Source organism: Pongo pygmaeus, chromosome 5, assembly GCF_028885625.2.
Source record: "Pongo pygmaeus isolate AG05252 chromosome 5, NHGRI_mPonPyg2-v2.0_pri, whole genome shotgun sequence".
NCBI classification, from domain to species: domain Eukaryota; kingdom Metazoa; phylum Chordata; class Mammalia; order Primates; family Hominidae; genus Pongo; species Pongo pygmaeus.
The window spans coordinates 33398621-33412391 of NC_072378.2; positions in this window are offsets into that span (position 1 = coordinate 33398621).

Sequence of the window (13771 nt, forward strand, 5' to 3'; positions counted from 1 at the left end):
GAAATTCTGGGTTGAAAATTCTTTTCTTTAAGAATGTTGAATATTGGCCCCCACTCTCTTCTGGCTTGTCAGGTTTCTGCCGAGAGATCTGCTGTTAGTCTGATGGGCTTCCCTTTGTGGGTAACCCGACCTTTCTCTCTGGCTGCTTTTAATATTTTTTCCTTCATTTCAACCTTGGTGAATCTGATGATTATGTGTCTTGGAGTTGCTCTACTTGAGGAGTATCTTTGTGGTGTTCTCTGTATTTCCTGAATTTGAATGTTCGCCTGCCTTGCTGGGTTGGGGAAGTTCTCCTGGATAATATCCTGAAGAGTGTTTTCTAACTTGATTCCATTCTCCCCGTCACCTTCAGGTACACCAATCAAATGTAGATTTGGCCTTTTCACATAGTCCCGTATTTCTTGGAGGCTTTGTTCATTTCTTTTTACTCTTTTTTCTCTAATCTTGTCTTTTCACTTTATTTCATTAATTTGATCTTCAATCACTGATACCCTTTCTTCCACTTGATTCAATTGGCTATTGAAGCTTGTGCATGCATCACAAAGTTCTCGTGCTGTGGTTTTCATCCCCATCAGGTCATTAAAGTTCTTCTCTATGCTGTTTATTCTAGTTATCCATTCATCTAACTGTTTTTCATATTTTTTAGCTTCCTTGTGATGGGTTAGAACGTGCTCCTTTAGCTCAGAGAAGTTTGTTATTTCCGAACTTCTGAAGCCTACTTCTGCCAACTTGTCGAAGTCATTCTCTGTCCAGTTTTGTTCCATTGCTGGCAAGGAGCTGCAATCCTTTGGAGGAAAAGAGGCATTCCGGTTTTTGGAATTTTTAGCTTTTCTGCTCTGGTTTCTCCCCATCTTTGTGGTTTTATCTACCTTTGGTCTTTGATGTTGGTGACCTACAGATGGGGTTTTGGTGTGGATGTCCTTTTTGTTATGTTGATGCTATTCCTTTCTGTTTGTTAGTTTTCCTTCTAACAGTCAGGCCCCTCAGCTGGAGGTCTGTTGGAGTTTGCTGGAGGTCCACTCCAGACCCTGTTTCCCTGGGTATCACCAGCAGAGGCTGCAGAACAGCAAATATTGCAGAACAGCAAATGTTGCTGCCTGATCCTTCCTCTGGAAGCTTCGTCCCAGAGGGACACCCACCTGTATGAGGTGTCTGTCAGCCCCTATTGGGAAGTGTCTCCCAGTCAGGCTACTTGGGGGTCAGTGACCCACTTGAGGACGCAGTCTGTCCATTCTCAGAGCTCGAACACCAGGCTGGGAGAACCACTGCTCTCTTCAGAGCTGTCAGACAGGGACGTTTAAGTCTGCAGAAGTTGTCTGCTGCCTTTTTTTCAGCTATGCCCTGCCCACAGAGGTGGAGCCTATAGAGTCAGTAGGCCTTGCTGAGCTGTGGTAGGCTCTGCCCAGTTCAAGCTTCCCGGCCGCTTTGTTTACCTACTCAAGCTTCAGCAAGGGCGGAAGCCCTCCCCCTACCAGGCTGCAGCCTCACAGGTCGATCTCAGACTGATGCACTAGCAGTGAGCAAGGCTCCATGGGCATGGGACCCACTGAGCCAGGCACAGGAGGGAATCTCCTGGTCTACCGGTTGATAAGACTGTGGGAAAAGTGCAGTATTTGGGTAGGAGTGTACCATTTTTTCCATGTACAGACTGTCACGGCTTCCCTTGGCTAGGAAAGGGAAACCCCTGATCCCTTACACTTCCCAGGTGGGTCAGTGCCCCACCCTGCTTTGGCTTGCCCTGCACGGGCTGCACCCACTGTCCAACCAGTCCCAATGAGATGAACCAGGTACCTCAGTTGGTAATGCAGAAATCACCCGTCTTCTGCCTCGATCTTCCTGGGAGCTGCAGATCAGAGCTGTTCCTATTCAGCCATCTTGGAAGTGACCCTGGGTATTGATCTTTTTATGCTCTCGCTTTATCTGCAACCTGTACCTGCTACACTCTATTGGGCTAATATCTTAGATCTGCCTTTCTTTCACCCTGTCACCTGGGCAGACACTCTCTTCCCAACCTTTAATGACGTAACTGCTTGGCTAGGAGGGATAGATTTACTCCCAGTGGGGTCCCTCAATAATGGCACACATTGGACTAAGGTGCCAGATAACACTACATATCACTCCACTATCCTCCCACTGTGTGTAAGTTATAAAGGTTATAACCCTTACTGTGTACCTGCCCAAACACAATTATGGCTACACCATGGCAAAAGAAATGCCTTAAAATCTAAGCTGCAGGTAGCCTGAAACTGGGTAATGCAACCAATGCCTCTTTCCCAAACATTCCTTCCTGTGCTAAAGAACAAAGCTGGGAAAGTAGTGGAGTCCACTTTAGCTGGGAGGTCTGTCATGGGGACCAAGCCCGTAGCCTCCAGCTAGGCAATTATAACACCTTAGACTGGAGCCCCCACAGCCGTTTGCAGGGCAGCCTTACTGATGTCCTCATCCATTATGGCATCAATCACCGTTTTGTAGCTGCATCACATTCCCTTATGATTTGGACTGATGAGGGGATGGGTTATCCCATGCCCCAAGTAAAGTCCATGCCACCCCAAGACGCTTTATGGTGCCTGGGACATCTTAGCACCTCCTTTTCCCCTGGCATGGGACATGTCATAATTCCAGTGGCAAATATACTATAACCTTTATTCATAATCACACTGATCAGTGCCTAATTTGCACTACCCATCCATATATTTTCCTTATGGGAACTGATATTGCCATTACACCCCAAAACTCCATGTTTGTGACCCGGGTGCAGGAACAGGCTTGGTTTGCCTCATGTATCACTAATTACAATATATCTAATTTAAATATTACTAATGTCATGGTATTAAGGAGACACTCTGAGGCATTCCTGCCAGTCAATTTGACATGTGATTGGCAAGTTTCCTCTGTCCTTGCCACCTTAGAACATGCCCTGTCCTAGGTCAGACCTAAAAGATTCATAGGCACACTTATAGCCTTTATAGTCTCAGCCATAGTCATCCTAGCAACTGCTAGTGTGGCTGTAGCGTCTATTACTGAATCAGTACAAACAGTTGCTTTTGTAGATAATTTGGCCAGAAATGTATCTAATAAACTTCTTTTACAGCAGGGTATAGATCAAAAGATTCTTGCATGTCTGCAAGCCCTCAAGACTGCCCTGGAATATATGGGGGCATGACAAGATGCACTGGCATTCTGACAGCAATTAAACTGCACTGGGAGCATAAACATATCTGTGTCACTTCTCTACCATGAAATCAATCAATACATAGTTGGGATGAGGTGAAGCAACACCTCTGAGGAACCTTTCATGACAATTTAACAGCAGATGTAAAGCAACTTAAAACTAAAATTTTAGAATCCCTTCCCACTATAGATCTACACACCCAAAAAACAGCCACATGGAAGGCTGCACAAGATAATCTCACCTAGTTAGACCCCCGCTCCTGGGGTTCACTCTTTGACTGAAAAAGAATGTTGCTAATTATACTCATGATTGTCTTGTGTTATTTGCTAATTCTAGGATACAAAGCCAGAGTAAGAGCAATGACTGCCTTGCCTGACAGACCTGTTGCTGCACACATCTGCATGCTTCAGTCAACAGAACCCAATGCAAAAAACAGAAAAGGGGGAGATGTGGGGGTTCAGTCAAGATGGTGGGAGAAATTGTAAAATTATAGATATAGACAAAAACCTTCTTGGAAGGCCAGAAGGTAATTGCAAAAAACTCAAGATAGGGTTATGGCTGAAAGCAGCATAATCCTTACCTTGAGTTAATTTCCTGGAATGCACATACAAAGGAATGTAGAGTAGTTTATCTAAATAGCTTGTTTACTTATGTGGTCATAAGATCAACCTTTCATCAACTGTGGGTGCATAATTGATCTCTACTCAGGGGGTCACCAACCAGATCAATTACCCTCTAGTGGTGTTTACTCATGACCTTTGTCATTTAATCTTTACTGAATAAATGCCAGCTTCACTGGCTGATCAGGGCCATGGCTGCAACTCTTTACAGCACCTCCCTTGGTGTCTGTGTGTGGCCTGGACCCTCAGCCGAACTGACAAGCAAGATATCTGTGTCAGTGTACATCTCTCATCCCTCGCTGGGTCAGGGTCTACAGGTCAGACCCCTGCAGTCTAGTTAGCAGTTTATCAATTTGTTTATCTTTTCAACTTTTTCTTTCATTGATCCTTTGTATTTTTTAATGTCAATATTGTATTTCGTTTTACTCTGATCTTTATTATTTTTCTTCTGCTGATTTGGTGTTTTATGTGTTCTTGCTGTTCTATTTTGTTGAAGTGCATTGTTAGATTATCTATTTGAAATTTTTCTATTTTTTTTGATGTAGGTGTTAATTGCTATAAACTTCCCTTTTAGCATGCTTTTGCTGTGTTCCACAGGTTTGGGTATGTTATATTTCCATTTTTATTTGTTTCAAGAAATTTTTTGATTTCCCTCTTAATTTCTTTCTTTCTTTTTTTGTTTGATTGTTTGTTTGTTTGAGGCAGAGTCTCACTCTGTCGCCCAGGCTGGAGTGCAGTGGCATGATCTTGGCTCACTGCAAACTCCACTTTCTGTGTTCAAGTGATTCTCCTGCCTCGGCCTCCTGAGCAGCTGGGACTACAGGTGCGCACCACCATGCCCAGCTAATTTTTGTATTTTTAGTGGAGATGGGGTTTCACCATATTGAACAGGACAGTCTCAAACTCTTGACTTCGTGATCCACCTGCCTCGGCCTCCCAAAGTGCTGGGATTACAGGCATGAGCCACTGTGCTGGCCTCCCTCTTAATTTCTTTGTTTACCCAGTGGTCATTCAGGAGCACATTGTTTAATTTCCATGTATTTGTATAGTTTTCAAAGTTTCTCTTGGTATTGATTTCTAGTTTTATTCCATTGTGGTATGAGGAGATACTTGATATAATTTCAATTTTTAAAAATTTGTTTAGGCTTATTCTGTGGCCTAACATATGGTCTATCCTGGAGAATGTTCATGTGATGATGAGAAGATTGTGTATTCTACAGTTATTCATGAAATATCCTGTAAAAGTCTGTTAGATCCATTTGGTCTAAAGATCATTTTATGTCTAATATTTCTTTGTAGATTTTCTGTCTAGATGATCTGACTACTGCTGAGAGTGTTGTGTTGAAGTCCTCCACTAATATTTTATTGGAATTTATCTCTCTTTTTAGATCTAGTAATATTTGTTTTATAAATCTGGGTGCTCCAATGGGTGTGTGTGTGTGTGTGTGTGTATGTGTGTGTGTGTGTGTGTATATATATATATATATATATATATAATCGTTATATTTTTTCTGGATTGATCCCTTTATCATTATGTAATGACCTTCTTTGTCCTATTTTACTGTTTTTGCCTTAAAGTCTGTTTTATCTGATATAAGTATAGCTACTCCTGCTCTTTTTTATTGCATAAAATATCTTTTTCTATCCCTTTGCATTTTTGCCTTGAAGTCTGTTTTATCTGATATAAGTATAGCTACTCCTGCTCTTTTTTATTGCATAAAATATCTTTTTCTATCCCTTTGCTTTCAGTGTATATGAGTCTTTGCAGGTAAAATGCATTTCTTGTAGGCAGCATATAGTTGGATCATATTTTTTCACCCATTCATCTAGTCTGTCTGTCTTTCTTTCTTTCTCTCTTTTTCTTTCTTTCTTTCTCCTTCCTTCCTTCTTTTCTTTTCTTTTTTTGATGGAGTCTCAACAGTGCAGTGGTGTGATCTTGGCTCACTGCAACCTCCACCTCCCAGGTTCAAGTGATTCTCTTGCCTCAGCCTCCCGAGTAGCTGGGATTATAGGCATGTGCCACCATGCCCAGCTAGTTTTTGTATTTTTTATTGAAGACGGGGTTTCACCATGTTGGCCAGGATGGTCTTGATCTCTTGACCTTGTGATCCACCCACCTCAGCCTCTCAAAGTGCTGGGATTACATCTTTCTTTCTTTTCTTTCTTTCTTTCTTTCCTTCCTTCCTTATCCCTCCTTCCTTCCTTCCTTTCTTCTTCCCCTCCCTCCCCGTCCACCTCCCCTCCCCTCCCCTTCCTCCCTCCCTCCCTCCCTTCCTTCCTTTCTTTCCTTTTTTTGACCCAGTTTCACTCTGTCACCCAGGCTGGAGTGCACTGGCATGATCTTGGCTCACTGAAACCTCTACCTTCCAGGTTCAAATGATTCTCATCCCTCAGCCTCCCAAGTAGCTGGGATTACAGATCCATGCCACCACACCCAGCTAATTTTTTTTTTTTTTTTTTTTTTTTGTAGTTTCATTAGAGGCAAGGTTTTGCTATGTTGGCCAGGCTGGTCTCAAACTCCTCACCTCAAGCAATCCCCCCCAACTTGGCCTCCCAAAGCATTGAGATTATAGGCATGAGCCACTGCATCTGGCCCAGTTTGTATCTTTTAAGTGGAGAATTTAAAAAATTCATTTACATTCAAAGTAATTATTGATACATGAGGTTTTGTTTCTGTCATATTGTTAATTGTTTCCTCATTGTTTTGTATATTCTTTATTCTTTTTTTCTCTTATTGTTTTTCATCATGGTTTTTCAGTAGTCACATCATTTGCATGGTTTCTTATCCTTATTTTTGTGTTTGCTTAAGAGTGAGTTCTATATTTTCATGTGTTTTTGCTGATGGTAAATGTCATCTATTCATTTCCAAGTTTAGAAGTCTCTTGTGCATTTCTTGTAGGGTCAGTCTAATAAATAATGAATTTCCTCAACTTTTTCTTCTCAGGGAAAGACTTTATTTCTCATTCATTTATGAAGGATAATTTCCTGGGTATAGTACCCTTACTGGCAGTTTTATTCTCTCAGCACTTTGAATATGACATACCATTTTTCTTCCATCCTGTAAGGTTTCTACTGGGAAATCCACTGTTAGTCTGATAGGGGTACCTTTAGAAATGACTGAATGCTTTTCTCTTGCTGTTTTTAGAAATCTCTCTTTGTCTTTGACTTTAGACAGTTTGAATATAATGTGTTGGAAAGAAGACTTTTTTCATTATATCTGTATTGATTTTTTGGGGTATATCTGGATATCTAAATCTCTTGCTAGACATGAGAAATTTTCACCTATTATTTTGTTAAATAGGTTTCCTAACCCTTTTATCCTTTGTTTGACCTCTGGAATACTGATATTTCAAATATTTGATCATTTTATGGGTTCTGTATGTCATTAAGACTTTGCTCTTTTTCTTTTTAAAAATTTTATATTATTTATTTGTTTTTTAAAGACAGCGTCTCTCTCTGTCACCCAGGCTGGAGTGCAGTGGTGCAATCTCAGCTCACTGCAACCTCTGCCTCCTGGGCTCAAGAGATCCTCCCATCTCAGCCTTCTGAGTAGCTGGAACTACAGGTGCACACCACAGTGCCTGGCCAATTTTTGAATTTTTTGTAGAGATGAGGTCTCGCTGTGTTGCCCAGGCTGTTCTCAAAGTCCAGGGCTCAAGCAATTCACCTACCTTGGCCTCCCAAAGTGCTAGGATTACAGGTGTGAGCCACTGCACCCCAGCCTGCTTTGCTCATTGTTAAAAGTCTTTTTTTCATTATTTTTGTCTGACTGGGTTATTTAAAAAGACATTTCTTCAAGTTCTGAGGTTCTTCCTCTTCTTGGTCTAGTTGATTGTTAAGGTTTTCAAATGCATTTTGTATTTCATTCAAGGACTTCTTTAGTTCCAGGATTTCTCTTTGGTTCTTTTTTATGTTATCTGTCTCTTTGGTAAATTTCTCATTTAAATCTTCAATTGCTTTTCTGATTTATTTATTTAGTTTCTTGGAGTTCTCTTGTATCTCACTGAGCTTTGTTAGTATCACAATTTTGAATTCTTTTTCTGGGATTTTGTGAATTTTTTTATTTTACTCTGTTTCTGGAGAATTATTGTGTTCCTTTGAAGGTGTCATATTTCCTTGCTTTTTCATGCTTCCCATGTCCTTACATTTATATTTGCACGTCTCATGTAACAGTCACTTTTTCCAATTTTTTGAGTTTGTTTTCACTGGGGGGAAAAGCAATTCTCCCACCTCAGCCTCCCAAGTAGTTGGGATCACAGGCACATACCATGAACAGGCTTCTGAGAGCTGTAACTAGAAGAAAAGTAAAGACTCCAGACTCCAGCACCAAGCAGACTTTCCTTAGCAATTTACGACCTGAAGCTCTAAGGAAAAACTATTTTAGCACACACCAAAACTATTCCCATGTGCTGACAGGTATGGAGACTTGTACTTATATACTGTTTTATTCTTTTCTAACTCATTTCCATGCACAATTTCTATTGTTTTCTCCTTAGTTTTACCTTGCATGAGTTTGCTCACTTTTCATGCGTACCTGTTTAGACTTGTACTTATATACTGTTTTATTCTTTTCTAACTCGTTTCCATGCACTATTTCTATTTTTTCTCCTTAGTTTTACCTTGCATGAGTTTGCTCATTTTTTATTCATACCTGTTTATCAATCCTAAAATACTAAAAGGATCCAGGCAGGGCAGCTCTAATTGGTGGCTGCACGGAGTGCTACTTCCTGTGAGGCAGCAGTTCTAACCCTAGTTGGCATACACTTCAGATTTTCTCAACGGCAGAGGACATGACCTTCCCAAGAACCCACTTCAACCCTCAGTTCTCTCACTTCTATGTCCATGTGACACCTCTGATACATTTTTCCCACTATGAAACAGAACTGTTCTCTTGATAGCATGCCACTTCTCTTTCAGAATTCAAGGATACAATATCTCTGTTTAATACCTCTCCCTTCTCTGCAACTCACTCAGGACAATCTCAGTATATTACCTCTATTACCTGGTCACAAGCGAGGATGCCTCACACTCAAATCTCGATTGCTGGAGGGAAAGGCATTAAGCAGAAGTAATAATTCTTGTCATCACAGCTTTCTCCAAATCTGTTCCACCAACATTTTACTCTCACTCTTAGAGCCTAGCTTCAACCATCAAATAAACAGTTGAGTGTTCAACAGCCCCTTTCTGGGACAGATTTTTTTAGTTGACTGTATTCTAACCCTGAGCAATGGAGCCCCTGGCTAAGAGAGAGAAGGAAACAGGGAAAGGAGAGAGGGAATTGCTGCAATGCTACCTTTTCAGAGAGGAAATGGAGACAAATAGTTTTTATGGGGCTAATACACAGTCTCCACTGTCCCACAATAAGAGCAACTGAGCTTAAATACCAAAAAAAGGCTTTTCTATGCAAGCTGAAAACAGAAAGAGAGAGCAAATGGGAGGATGGGCTGGAGTAATCTTGCTTGAAGTTCTCTTACCCTAAGGAAGAACCTTCTGTTCCTCTGTCATACACGAGTGCTTAGGGCATACATAAGCCCCATCTGCACTTTACTAGGAGTAGATCATCCTTCTCAAGACAATAAAAAAGGAATCAATCATGTATCTTACATATTTAAAGATATGTGAGTACACTTTTCTCATAAATAAAGCAACACACCCCTGCCTGACTTCCTAGGACCTCCATAATTGAGGTATATTTATTTGGAGTCAGAGATTCTTAAACCAATCCTGCTTTTTTCACTTCACTAGACCAAACTTGACCAGATTCTTTAATGGCTCCAAAATCACAGCCCTTTGAAATTGTACTCTTGTTTTCCATTTTCTTTTATACCACTGTCCAGGTGATAGAGATTTTTCTTAAAAATCTATGTCTGAGGGTACAGCTAAGTGTTCACCTAAAGTCCAAGCTGAGTGTTCAGCTAAAGTCCAAGCAGGGAATGGGAGATCTATCACCTTCTTTACTACAGAAATATTACTGATATTAATGCAGCCTAATGTTATATTAAGTCCTTTGACAGGTATATCAAACCATTGGATCTTAACCAGTTGGTGGCCAACCAGATAGTTATAAGTGAGATGGACAGATAGGTCATTCTCTTCCAGTGCCCTCTCTTCCTTATCCTATTTACCCCAACATGCTGAGGCAGGAAACAATGCTTACTCCTTCGTGCAGTGCTCCTCCATTTCCCATTTTTAAATGGAGACATACTTAAGGCATAGTCTTCAGCCCTTTGCTCATCTCTCTACACTCATTCTCCTGTAGATCTCAGTCACCTTGTGGCATCAATCATTATGCCACAGAAAACCCATTAGTGTATAGTCTCTGGCTTCATCTTAGTATGTGTTCTGGGCGCATCCATCTGGATGTTCTGCCATTACCTGAAACTCTATCCTTAATTTTTCTATTGGAAACATCACTTCTCTGCAAACCATGCTTTGTGTTCAGCATGCTCATCTGGCATCCAGTTTAGAAGGCCGTCTTCTTTTTTCAATAAATGCATTATATAGTTAATAGTTTCATTTATATAGAATGCATAGAAACTGTTCACAGAATATCCAGCATTTTGTATTTTTCCAGTAGGGAATATTTCTTCACTGAATTCCACTCTCACATTAGATAATTTAATAGTTTTATGGAGGAAGTGAAATGCTTCCCCCAAAATTGAAAATGTCACTTGTTGGTTTTCATGGATACCCCTTATTAGGTGAAGCAATTCCCCTTTATTCCTAGTTTTCTAGGACATTTTATCATGAATGAGCAAATGCCTTTTTCTGCATCCATTTACATAATTATACAATTTTCCTTTCGTATTCTGTTAAGATGTGGAATCACATTGATTTTTTTGAATGTTAAACATGCCTTCCATTCCTGGCATAAACTTTTATGATCATGTTATATCATCCTTTTTAATGTATTGTAGAATTCAATTTTATAATATTTTGTTAAATATTTTTGTGGCTATGATTGTGAGGGATATGCATCTTTAGTTTCCTTTTCTTTTTTCTTTTTTTTTTTTTTTTGAGACGGAGCCTCGCTCTGTCGCCCAGGCTGGAGTGCAGTGGCGTGATCTCGGCTCACTGCAAGCTCCACCTCCCGGGTTCACACCATTCTCCTGCCTCAGCCTCCTGAGCAGCTGGGACTACAGGCGCCCGCCACCGCGCCCGGCTAACTTTTTGTATTTTTAGTAGAGACAGGGTTTCACCGTGGTCTTGGTCTCCTGACCTCGTGATCCACCCGCCTCAGCCTCCCAAAGTGCTGGGATTATAGGCATGAGCCACTGCGCCCGGCCCAGTTTCCTTTTCTTTTAATGTCATTGTTTGGTGTTAGTATACTGAACTTGTAAGTTATTGGGATGTGTTTTCTCCTGCTCTTTTATTGAAAGAGTTTGTATTGAGTTGGTACTGTTTCTTCCTTAAATGTATGATAGAATTAATCAATGAAGCCATCTGACCTGGAAACCATTTGGCCTTCTCTGTTAGAAGGATTTTTAAAATTATAAACTTAATTTCTTTCATTGATTCAGATTTCTTCTTCGTTTAGTTTTGGTAATTTGAATCATTCAAGAAATGTTTCTATTTCATGTTGTTAAAATACAAATTTTAGACAAATTGAATTTAACAGAGTTTATTTAGCAAAGAACAGTTCATGAATTGGGCAGCCCTCAGAATCCAGAAAGATTCAAAGAGCTCTAGCCAGCAACATGAGAAGGCGGTATTTATAAATAAAAACAGTAAGTGATATACAAAACCAGCCAATTGGTTACAGCTCAGTGTTTGCCTTATATGGGCATGGTGTGATGAGGCATTTGCCTTATGGGGGACATAGTATGATCAGTTGGCAGCCTGTGATTGGCTGAGACTCAGCTATTTATTACAACACTCAAGTTAGGCTATAGTTTGTTTACATGATGCAGTTATGTTAAGTTAGGTTAGTTTGCTATGTAGAGACTCAAGATATGGAGAAAGCTTTACACCAAATATAATTTAATTTAACAATGTAAGTTGTCAAATTTATTGTCACTTTTATTTATTGGCATTTTCATAGTATTTTGTCATAATATTTTAATGTCCTATGACCTATTGTGATGTACCCACTTCCATTCCTGATATTGGAGCTATGAGTCTTATCTCTTTTTCTTGATCCATCTAGCTAGAGATACTCGAATGTATTGAGCTTTTTTAAAAGCCAGCAATTCACTTTATTTTCTTTACTGCTTGTCCATTTTTATTGCATTTATTTCTGCTTTTACTAAACTTGGGATTAATTTGACCTTTTTTTCCTAGTTTCTTAAGATGGGAGCATAGGTGGTTGATTTTAGAGTTTTCCTCCTTTCCAATTATGTAAAGTTATAAATTATTATCTAATTACTGTATCATACTAATTTTGATATAGTGTGCTTTCATATTAATTCAGTTCAAAATATTTTCTAATTTTGCTTCTGACGCTTTTTAAATCCAGGTGCTGTTTAGCAGTATACTTTTTAATTTCTAGGTATTTGGGACTTTCAATGCATTTTTCTGTTATTGGTTTCTAATTTAATGCTATTGTGGTCCAAAAATTTATTCTGTATTATTTCAACAGAGACATTTATTTGGACATTTATTTATTTATTTAGATGTGTTTATGACCCAGTGTATAGTCTGTCATGTGGAATATTCTTGAGCATTTGAAAATAATCTGTATTCTGCCACTATTGGGTGGAGTATTCTATAGGTATTGATTAGATCATACTGGTTCGTTGATAATGTTATTTAAATCTTCCATGTCCTCACTGAGTTTTTTCCTAAGTATTTTATTGTTTACTTTTACTGAGTGCTTGAATACTAAAATATAATTATGAATTTGCCTATTTCTGCTTTTATTTTTATCATTTTTGGTGTGATGTGATTTAAGACATATTTTCTAAGAACATACACATTTAGGATTGTTATATGTTGGTAATAAGATGATCCTTTTATCATTATGAACTATCCTTCTTTCTCCGTGGTAATATTTCTTATTCTGAGTTCTATATTTCTGATATTAATACAGCCACCAGCATTTCCATCATTGGCATTATTTTCCCATTCTTTTTTTAACTTTAAGTTCTGGGATACATGTGCAGAACATGCAGGTTTGTTACATAGGTATACATGTACCATGGTGGTTTGCTGCACCTATCAACCCATCATCTAGGTTCTAAACCCTGCAAGTGTTAGGTATTTGTCCTAATGCTCTCCCTCCCCTTGCCCCCAACCCCCCAACAGGCCCCAGTGTGTGACGTTCCCCTCCCTGTGTCCATGTGTTCTCATTGTTCAACTCCCACTTGTGAGTGAGAACATGCGGTGTTTGGTTTTCCGTTCCTGTATTAGTTTGCTGTGAATGATGGATTCCAGCTTCAGCCATGTCCAGCAAAGGACATGAACTCATTCTTTTTTATGGCTGCATGATATTCCATGGTGTATATGTATTTTCCCATTCTTTTACTTTTCATTTGTCTTTGCCTTCATATTTAAAGAGGGCATTATGTAAACAGCATAAAGTTGGCCTATACATTTTTTGTGCATTCTGACAATCTTTGCCTTTTAGTTACAGTGCTCAGACCATGTGCATTTAGTTCAATTATTAGTATGGTCATTTTAAACTCTACCATCTTACACTTTGTTTTCTCTTTTTCTTATCAGATTTTCCATTTTTATTTATTTTGAATTAATTATGCTCAGTATTCTATTTTATCTTCTCCATTGGCCTCTTAGTGATACCTCTTTTCATTCAGTAGTTGTCAAGAGTTTAAAATATTCATCTTAATAATTCAACCTTCAAATAATAACATACTTCTTCACATGTATAAGAAGCTTACAACATTATACTTCCATTTCTCCCTTCTATTCTTTGTGCCATTGTCATCATGTTTTACTTGTGGGTCTGTTATAAACCCCCAAATAATTTTCACTTTAAACAATTACCTTTTTCAACTCAAAAATAGAAAAACTAGAAAACATG